General features: G+C 53.7%; 1 protein-coding gene and 1 pseudogene across 3 annotated transcripts in view; one reads left to right on the forward strand and one right to left on the reverse strand.

Annotated features, from left to right (window-relative positions):
- Window positions 1-8,945, forward strand: part of TEX264 (testis expressed 264, ER-phagy receptor) — a 32,953-nt gene that overhangs the window by 15,874 nt on the left and 8,134 nt on the right. The gene's annotated exons all lie outside the window — the stretch shown is intronic.
- LOC126949571 (uncharacterized) lies at window positions 7,291-7,405 on the reverse strand (annotated as a pseudogene).

Below are 8,945 nucleotides of genomic sequence, written 5' to 3' on the forward strand. Positions count from 1 at the left end.
AAAGCCAGGGATGTGGGGGAGAGCAAGGGGCTTCTCCCCTGTGAGGCATGCTTGTGTGGGCTTGGCCATCAGCAGGGAAAGTAAGATAGAGACCAGCTGCCCACAGAAGAGGCATGGCCCAAGGTCCTGAGCTTGTATTGGCAGCAGGGTGTGGGGGTTCCCTCTACTCCTGTGTTTAGCCTGACCTTGCGTCTTGGGGAACAAAGCCAGGGGAGAGATGAGGAAGGGGCTAGCTCTGTTTGCTGGTCACAGCCTGCAGTGGACAGGGGTGGCCCTGTGCCTCTCTCAGCCCAGGAGACAGCAAGGAGAGAATATAAGGTTCCCTTCCATCCCTGCCTTCATGTCCCCTGCCCTGGGGTCAGAGAAAGATTACTAATGAGACTGGGTGCTTCTGACTGTAGCACCAACAGCTGACTGCCTTTAGCTGTGTGTGTGTGCATGTGTGTACACCCTTCTTTTTTCTCTCTGGATCTGGGACTGCTGTGAAGGTTCTTCAAATGGAATGACAGCAGCCATCAGCTTTCTGTTTTGGCAGGGGTGAGGGAGGCCAGGAGCCCTGCTGCCAGGAGTTGCGGGGGGAGGATGTGTCAGGCTCTCTAGAGGCTGGGTGAGGGGCAGAGGTGAATGGATCTTAGCTTTGGGTTTCAGAGGTGGAGAGCAGCTGCTGTCCTGGGAGTTGCAGATGTGCCTGAGCCTGGGACCAGATTGGTCTCATGGGACAGAGGGACCTGAGACCAACAAACCTGAAGTTCACAGTGAGAGGCCCAAGGAGAAGCACTTGTCAGGACTCTCGGGATTCTGGAAGGGATGGCTGATCTCAGCTTTCCTGGTTTGCATGGCAGCCTCTGGCTCTCTGGCTAGCCTTCCTCAGCTTGGCAGCCTGGCAAACTGCTATAGGAGCTGGAACTCTGCCTTTCTCCATATAAACTGCTAAGGGCCCCCAGGCTGAACACTCATTCCCCAGGAATCCATGGGTACCGTGTGACCATCACTCCATATGGAAGATGCCTCAGCTTTATCAGGCTGCTCCCCTGGAGTCCAAGGAGGTGGCCTCTAGTACAGGAGGAGACCACTCCCCAAGTCCCAGGAAGGGGGTGTCTTCTGGAAGCTGCAGGATGGAACAGAACTTGTTTGAAATTGCAAACCTGCAGAGGAGAGATGGGGCCCAGATGTGAGCCCAGAGCAATGGGCAGAGGCCCCCAAATTCACCACAGTCTTAATGAGTGTCCAGGGAAGGCTTCGGACACATGGAACAGACCAGGACTGAGGGATGGGCCTGGGAATTCCATGTGTGGGATTGTGTGTGTAAGGTCTCTAGTGCAGTTTGCTCATGTCTGTAGCACTTGGTGGGACAGGCCATTGAGAGTGCTCCACTGGCATAGCCAAGCCCCCATACCTGACTTCTCTCCCAGACCCGTCCAAAATCCTTTTCATAAGTGCCCTTCCCCGTCGTCTCTGATTTCAGGGAGTTTTTAGGGGAGGGTCTTTGTAAAATGATTTGATCTTCTTCTCCCAAGTTCAGGGTGTTACAGGGCATTGTTCATGTAGTGGCTGATTGGCTGGGGAGTGCAGGTGGCCCTGGAGGTCAGAATGTCTGACCATCCACCATCAAATTGGAGAAAAGTGTGTGGGGAGGGGTCACCGAGGGGATGTAGTAAGCCTCTGAGGGGAACCTTGGTGGCTGAATTCTGGGACAGCTGGGTTGACTGGGACTGTCTTACCAGGGGCTTAAAGGGGATAAGGCCAGGTGTGGTGGCTCATGCCTGTAATCCCAACACTTTGGGAACCTGAGGCGGGAGGATCACTTGAGCCCAGGAGTTCAAGACCAGCCTGGGCAACATAAGTGAGACCCTGCCTCTAAAAAACAAAAAACAGAAAAAAAAAAATTAGCCAGGCACTTATAGTCCCAGCTACTCAGGAGGCTGAGGTGGGAGGATTGCTTGAGCCTGGGAGGTCAAGGCTGCAGTGAGCCATGATTATGCCACTGCACTCTATCCTGGGTGACAGAGTGAGACTCTGCTCAAAAATAAATAAATGAAGGGGACATGGTGGCTCACACCTGTAATCCTAGCACTTTGGGAGGCTGAGGCAGGTGGATTACTCCAGCTCAGGAGTTTGAGACCAGCCTGGGCAACATGGTGAAACCTCATCTCTACAGAAAAAAAATACAAAAAAATTAGCTGGGCATGGTGGCATGGACCTGTGGTCTCAGCTAGTCGGGAGGCTGAGACAGGAGAATTGCTTGAGCTCAGGAGGCAGAGGCTGCAGTGAGCCAAGATCACGCTATCGCACATCAGCTTGGGTAACAGGAGTGAAACCCATCTCAAAAAAATAAAAGTAAAAACATTAAAAAAAAAAAAAAAAAAAAAGAAGGAAGGAAGGAAGGAAAAGGAAGGAAGCAAGGAAAAGGAAGGAAGTAAAGTAAGGAAGTAAGGCAAGGACCCCAGACCATAGTTCTCAGACTGCTCTGACTGTGCTGAGGTGCCCTGTGGCTATTAGCCTAGGGTGGAGGCTGTACTCAGACCCTTACCTGCTTCACCTGAAGTAGTTCTGCCTGTGCGTTTTACAACCCAGGTGTCTTGAGCTTTTGTTTGGAAGGGAGCTTCTGAGGCTCAACTGGTTTGAAAACCTGTCCTAAGAGAGGTGCAATACTGGGCAGATGCCACCTCCAGTCCCGCCCACTGCATGTCTGTTCTCGATCCTGAGGATGCTGTAACTGCAGTGTGAGTGGATCTGGGAGGCATCAGGGCCCAGCCCTTGTGCAGGTAGGGCAGGGGCTCCAAAGAGACGCACTTGTCTTGAGGGGAGTGTGACTGATTGGAAGCTGGACCTGGAGGGACCCTGGGGAGCTGCAGGTTGGAGTTCTCCTGGGGTGGTGGTGACTGAACTCCTGAGTGGTGATAGCATTATGGGGCAGCCATCTTAGAACTAAGGCCTATGGGCCCCAGCAGGGTGCCTGTGGAAGTGGGTCAGCCTGTTGAGCCGTGGCTGTGAGGAAGCTCGAAATAGCCTGGCCACAGCCTGTGTTCTGTCCAGTGGGAACAGAACCCCTTGTGTTTGTTTCCCCTTAGTCTGCCTCAGTGACCCTGAGGGAGTCAGTGGGTGGGTCTGAGTCCACGCTGGGGTCAAAACACCAGTGCAGAGCAACAAGGCCACGGCAGGGAAAATACTGGTGAGGACGCCACGCACAGTGGCTCACGCCTGTAATCCCAACACTTTGGGAGGCTGAGGTGGCTGGATCACCTGAGGTCAGGAGTTTGAGACCAGTCTGGCCAACACGGTGAAACCCCATCTTTACTAAAAGTACAAAAATCAGCTGGACTTGGTGGCACACGCCTGTAATCTCAGCTACTCAGGAGGCTGAGGCACGAGAATTGCTTGAACCCGGGAGGCAAAGGTTACAGTGAGCTGAGATCACAACACTGCCCAGTGAGCTGAGATCATGACACTGCCCTTCAGCCTGGGTGACAGAGCAAGACTCCATCTCAAAAAAAAAAAAAGCAGGTGAGGAAGCCCTAACAGGAATGTGAAATCTGCAGTCATTTCCCTCTTCCTGACTGTCACCTTTGCCAGGCTAACGTGGGAGGCTTCCAAACTTTATTTTTAACAAGGGAGGCCCTCTTGGCATCTCAGCTCAGTCACTTATTCAGCAGTTATTTACTGAGGTCTCTTGTGTGTGTCATTGTTCTGTGCATGGAGGAACCAGCTAGGAGGCATGATAGAGTCCTAATCAAAGCCAGCATCCTCATTGTTTTACAGATGGGGAGGCTGAGGCCTAGGGAAGGAAGGTGCCCCAAGGTCAAGGGATGGAGCAGTGGCTGAGTCCAGACTGGGTCCCTTAGGCTGAGGATCGTTCTGATGGCTACATGCCTTTTGCCACTCGTCCTATACATAAGTGGGGCTGGAACCAAGAGGCCGAGGACTTGTCGTCAATTTGGCAGGGCACCATCCCGAGCATATCCCAAATCCACTTGATCTTCTTTCTCCAACCCTGGTAGTCACAGTTGGGGGCTGAGGCTTCAGGTCTAGGAGACTGCTGGGAGAGCCGAGTCTAAGCATAAGAAGAGGCTGTGTACCTGCTTGCCCAGCAGGCACTCACTAGTGCCCTGGGCACAGGAAGCAGCTGCTGCAGGCACCTTATCAGGCCTCATGTCCACACCCTCAGTGAGGCAGAGGCGGTTCTATTCCCAGGCTTCCCTCCCTGGATCTCAAGGGCTGGTTCACCTGCTGGTGCTGCCACCTGCTAAGTGGCCTGTTCTGGCACAGGGAGGAGGGCACTTTTGACAGCATCAGGACCTGGAGCTGAGTGACAATCCTCCAGCACTCTTTCCTCCTCCATCTCCTCCAGCCACAGAGCCTAGCCATGACTGGGGGTGGGGAGGGGAGGGATAGATTCACTGGGAAAGGCAAAACAACCCTTGTAGGGTGGTGGTATTTGGGTTGCACCTATAAGGTGGGCAGTGTTCCCCAGGTGGCAAGGCATGTCAGGCAGAGGTACTGGCTTGGTGGCAGTCATGGCTTGTGTATCCAGTGAGACTGGAGTACAGGAGAGGAGTGAGTTTGGGCCTAAGAGATTAGGCTGGGTCCTGCAGGCACTAGGGAGACACTGATGGCGTCTGAGCAGATGAGTGACAGTATCCAAGCTGGGATTCAGATCAAGTCTCTTGAGTACCTGGGAGATAAGGAGGAAGAGCCAGAGGCCACAGCTAAATTCTGCAAAAGGATAATGCAAGTTAGCAGTAAGTAGCAGTGACTTTTCATTCCCAGATGTCCCCAAGCCAAGAGGCGATCCTCCCACCACATCAGGGCTTGGCTTCCCTGGCCCCCTTAGGGAGCTACCCTTGGGTGTTGAGGTGTTGAGGGCCAGGCCTCTCCCTTTTGTTGGCCTAGGCACTGGAACCTGCTCCTTAGCCTCTCTGGCTTTACCCCACCTCCCTCCCTTCCCCCAGGAATGAAAGCACAAAGCCAGCCTTTGCTGGGGCGGCGTGGGAGCCACCACTCTCAAAATACCAGCTCGGATATTGTAGCTTGGCAGCCCTGCAGGACCCTGGGGGCTGAAGCTTGTCTGGATGGTGCTGTGGGGTTGGGCTGTCACCAATCCAGAGGGAGCCTTCTTCCCCAGGCAGATGGAATTTACTTATCAAGGAAGAATTCTGTTGCTCTTCTCCAGGAAGCTCAAGATTGGAATTAGGGAGAGGAAAGAGATTCCAAGGAAAGAACTTGCAGTGTACCCCCTCTCCCCCAAGCAGAACAACTTCTCCTTCAGCTGGGCCCTCAGATGAGGAGAGGCTAGCTGTCTAGTTATGCAGGTGGGAAGGAAAGGACTTCCTGAGGAGTGGAGCAGAGGTCAGAGGTACCAGTTGGAGATGAGAAATTCAGGGCCTTTTCCTCTCCCTCTCTTCTGTCCCCTGTCTCCTCTGCATCCCCACTTGCCCACTTGTCCTTCCCCTCTGGCAATTCCTGACTCCTCTGGCTCTCAGGTGCTTGGCTTCACAGCTCCATCTGTACGAGCAGCCTTCCTGCTGCTGGATAATCATCAGCAACCAGTTTGTCAGCTTGTGAGCAGGACAGGGCTCAAGGTCCTTGACTACACAGACAAGCTGCTAAGAGTGCTGGATCTTGGAGAGGGGGTGGGCTGTGGAGCCTGCGATGGTAGGGCCATCATCTGGAAGGCTGTAGCTCTCCTCCCAGATTTGCAAGGGAGAGCGATGGGATCTCAGGGCTGACTCACTCTGTGCTCTAACTGAGCTCTCCTTGGGGTACTCACTCCCGTACTCTCCAACGCTCTGGTCCGGCCACACAAGGGCCCAGGCCCGAGAAGGCCAGAGCAGGGCTGAGCCAGGGTTGTATCTTGGCCCTCTGGGCCTAGAGAAAGGTAAGACTGGGTATGGATGCAGGATTAGGGGCCTCCCAGTCCATCTGGGCACTGAGGTGCTTCAGAGCCTGTGTCCCATGTGCCTGCTTAGAAGGAAACATTATTTCCCCACCCCTCAATACCCCAGACTGCCCTGGTGCTTGACTGCTGCCTAGGCCCTCCTCCACAGGCTGCCCAGGAAGCCAGGGTCTGCGTCGTGCCAGGGAGATGAACAGAGGTGTAAATTGTGTGGCAAGCTGCCGGCTCTGAGGTGAAAATGAAAAGTCTTCAGGCAGTGGCAGCAGCAGGCGCAGCAGGCTGGGGTGCCAGGCACAGCACACCGTCTCCCGCCCCACTCTCCCTCACACCTTCCCCCTTCTGCAGTCTTCCCCAGATTCCCCCCCAGGCCTGGACCTGCCTGCCTGGCTCCTCTGCCATTCCCTGCCTTTCAACACGGGGCTCCCAGACTGGCCCTGGGTTCATCCTAACCCCAAGAGGGTTGTTATATCTCGTTTCCATTATGTTTTCTTTTTTTTTTTTTTTTGAGATAGAGTCGCATTCTGTCACACAGGTTGGAGTGCGGTGGCACTATCTTGGCTCACTGCAACCTCTGCCTCCCGGGTTCAAGCAATTCTCCTGCCTCAGCCTCCCAAGTAGCTGGGACTACAAGCATCCACCACCATGCCCGGCTAATTTTTATATTTTTAGTAGAGATAGCGTTTCACCATGTTGTCCAGACTGGTCTCAAACTCCTGACCCCAGGTGATCTGCCCGCCTCGGCCTCCCAAAGTGCTGGGATTACAGGTGTGAGCCACCATGCCCGGCCTCCATTATGTTTTCTAATTGGCTGATCTGCTGCACAGAAAAATGGGCTGTGCTTGAGTTACCTTTGTGACTTAATGTTCGTAGTAGTCCCTCCATTGAGTCTTTTTGGGTTTTCTGAGTATACAGTTTTCTTATCTTCACATAATGGTGTTTTTATTCATCGTTTCCAGTTCCTCACTTCTTTTGAGATCATCTATTCTAATCTCTTCCTTTCTTTCCCTTTCCTTCCTTTCCTTCCGTCCCTTCCTTTCCTTTCTTCCCTCCCTCCCTTCTTCTTTTTTTTTCTTTTTCTTTTTCTTTTTTGAGAGAGTTTTGCTGTTGCCCAGGCTGGAGTGCAGTGGTGCGATCTCAGCTCACTGCACCTCTGTCTCCCGCGTTCAAGCAATTCTGCATCAGCCTCCCAAGTAGCTGGGATTACAGGCACCTGCCACCACACCTGGCTAATTTTTGTATTTTTAGTAGAGTTAAGGTTTCACCGTGTTAGCCAGGCTGGTCTGAAACTCCTGGCCTCAAGTAATCCACCCGCCTTGGCCTCCCAAAGTGCTAGGATTACAGGCGTGAGCCACCACGCCTGGCCAAAGAGGGAAAGAGGGAGGGAGTGATAGGCCAAAAGCCTACAGCACCTGGTGTTCCCAGTCTCCCATCCAAGTACTAACTAGACCCGATCCTGCTTAGCTTCTGAGATCAGACAAGATCAGGCGCATTCAGGGTGGTATGGCTGTAGACCCTTTATTTCATACTTGGGCAAATTGAGGGCCAGAGGGAAGCTACCCATTTGTCTAGCCAAGCCAATGCCCTAGGCTCCTGCCTGGGGTGCTCTCTGCCACGTCCTACTTCCTCTCTCTCCCCTCCCTGGCAATCCTGTCTTACTCCCTATCTCCTTTGCCTGCCATTTTCAGAGCTTTGGGCTCTCCTGGTGTGAGAGGAGAGTAGAGAGAGGGGAAGTGCTCACCAGCCCTTCTGCAGGCTCTCCCTGTTGGTGTGGCAAGGCCCCAGAGCACCAACAGACAGGTCTAGCTTCTGGGCCAGAGGCTTTGAGGCAGCCTGGTGGGGGTGAGAGGAAAGTTTCTGGGCAGAATAATAACTTGCTACCTTCTAGCTGCAGCCTCTTGCTATACTTCCCCAAAGCATTCACATGCCATGAAGACCAGCTGCCTGAGGGGCCTCCAGGGTCTGAGCCCCCACTTGCAGGGACTGCTGTGTGCAGGCAGGTACATGTCGGTGTCTGTAATTAAAAACGAACATGCATCACTTCGCCCAGCAAGGAGACGCCACCACCTCGGGTGGGATGCAACAGCTGCTTTCTGGCTGTGCAGCTGCCTGGGTGTCCAGCCTGGCACAGAAGGATAGATAGGATTGGGTAGCTCAGGGTGAACAGTAAGGCAAGGCCCAGGGCCCCTCAGCCAGACCTCATGCCTTTCTGGGCCTAGAGCTTAGGTAGGAAATGTGACCCAGTCCTTGGCCCACACGTTGCCTCCTTCTTTTGGGCATTTGCAGCCACCTAATTCTAAGCAAACCTTCAGCCTCTGGGTAGCCTGGGAGTGGGACCCATCATCAGCCTCCATCCTGGGCCTGACCTCTTCTGTCTTTGATTTGCTCCCAACACCTAGATGAAGCCAGGGCACAGGGTGATGTCCTGAGTACAAAGCACTAAATGAGGATAGTTCAGGTCCTCTCTCATCTCTTTTCTTCCTCTCCCATAATTCAGAAAGACCTGCTGGGGAGGCACTGTGGGTCCTGTGGGGAAACCTTGGCCTGGTGTATCAGTCTTGCCCTGTTGTGGGAGCCCTTAGCTGAATGGGCTAAATGCCTGCACCCTACCCAGGAGACGAACTGAGGCTGAGGTGAGTTGGGAGTGTGTGGCGTGTCCCCAAGGTAGCCGAGGCAGTGGCACTGTGGCAGCCTGTGTGAGGTGGGTGAGCTGCTCCTTCCCTTTTTTACCAGCTCTCCTGAGTGGGTGAGCAGGTGTTGGTGCAGGGTGGGGTGGTGGTGGGGAAGTGCTGGTGTTTGGGGTCTCTTAGAAATTCCTGCATCATGGGTGGTGTCACAAGTCCCCATCTTGTTTCTGCATGTGGAAGACCCAGGTGGGAGGGAAGGCCCAGAGGTGTGTCTGAGGGACCGGAACTCTGAATCCAGTTTCTGGCAGTCATTGGCGGCACCTTGGCATGATTCACTGACTTTTGCCTGTTAGGTGGAGAGGAATGTGAACATCTGCAACTTTCCCACCTTGGAAAGAGGCTTTATGGCCTCCTTGGGTCTGTGTGTG

The sequence above is a fragment of the Macaca thibetana genome, chromosome 2 (genome assembly GCF_024542745.1).
Source record: "Macaca thibetana thibetana isolate TM-01 chromosome 2, ASM2454274v1, whole genome shotgun sequence".
NCBI classification, from domain to species: domain Eukaryota; kingdom Metazoa; phylum Chordata; class Mammalia; order Primates; family Cercopithecidae; genus Macaca; species Macaca thibetana.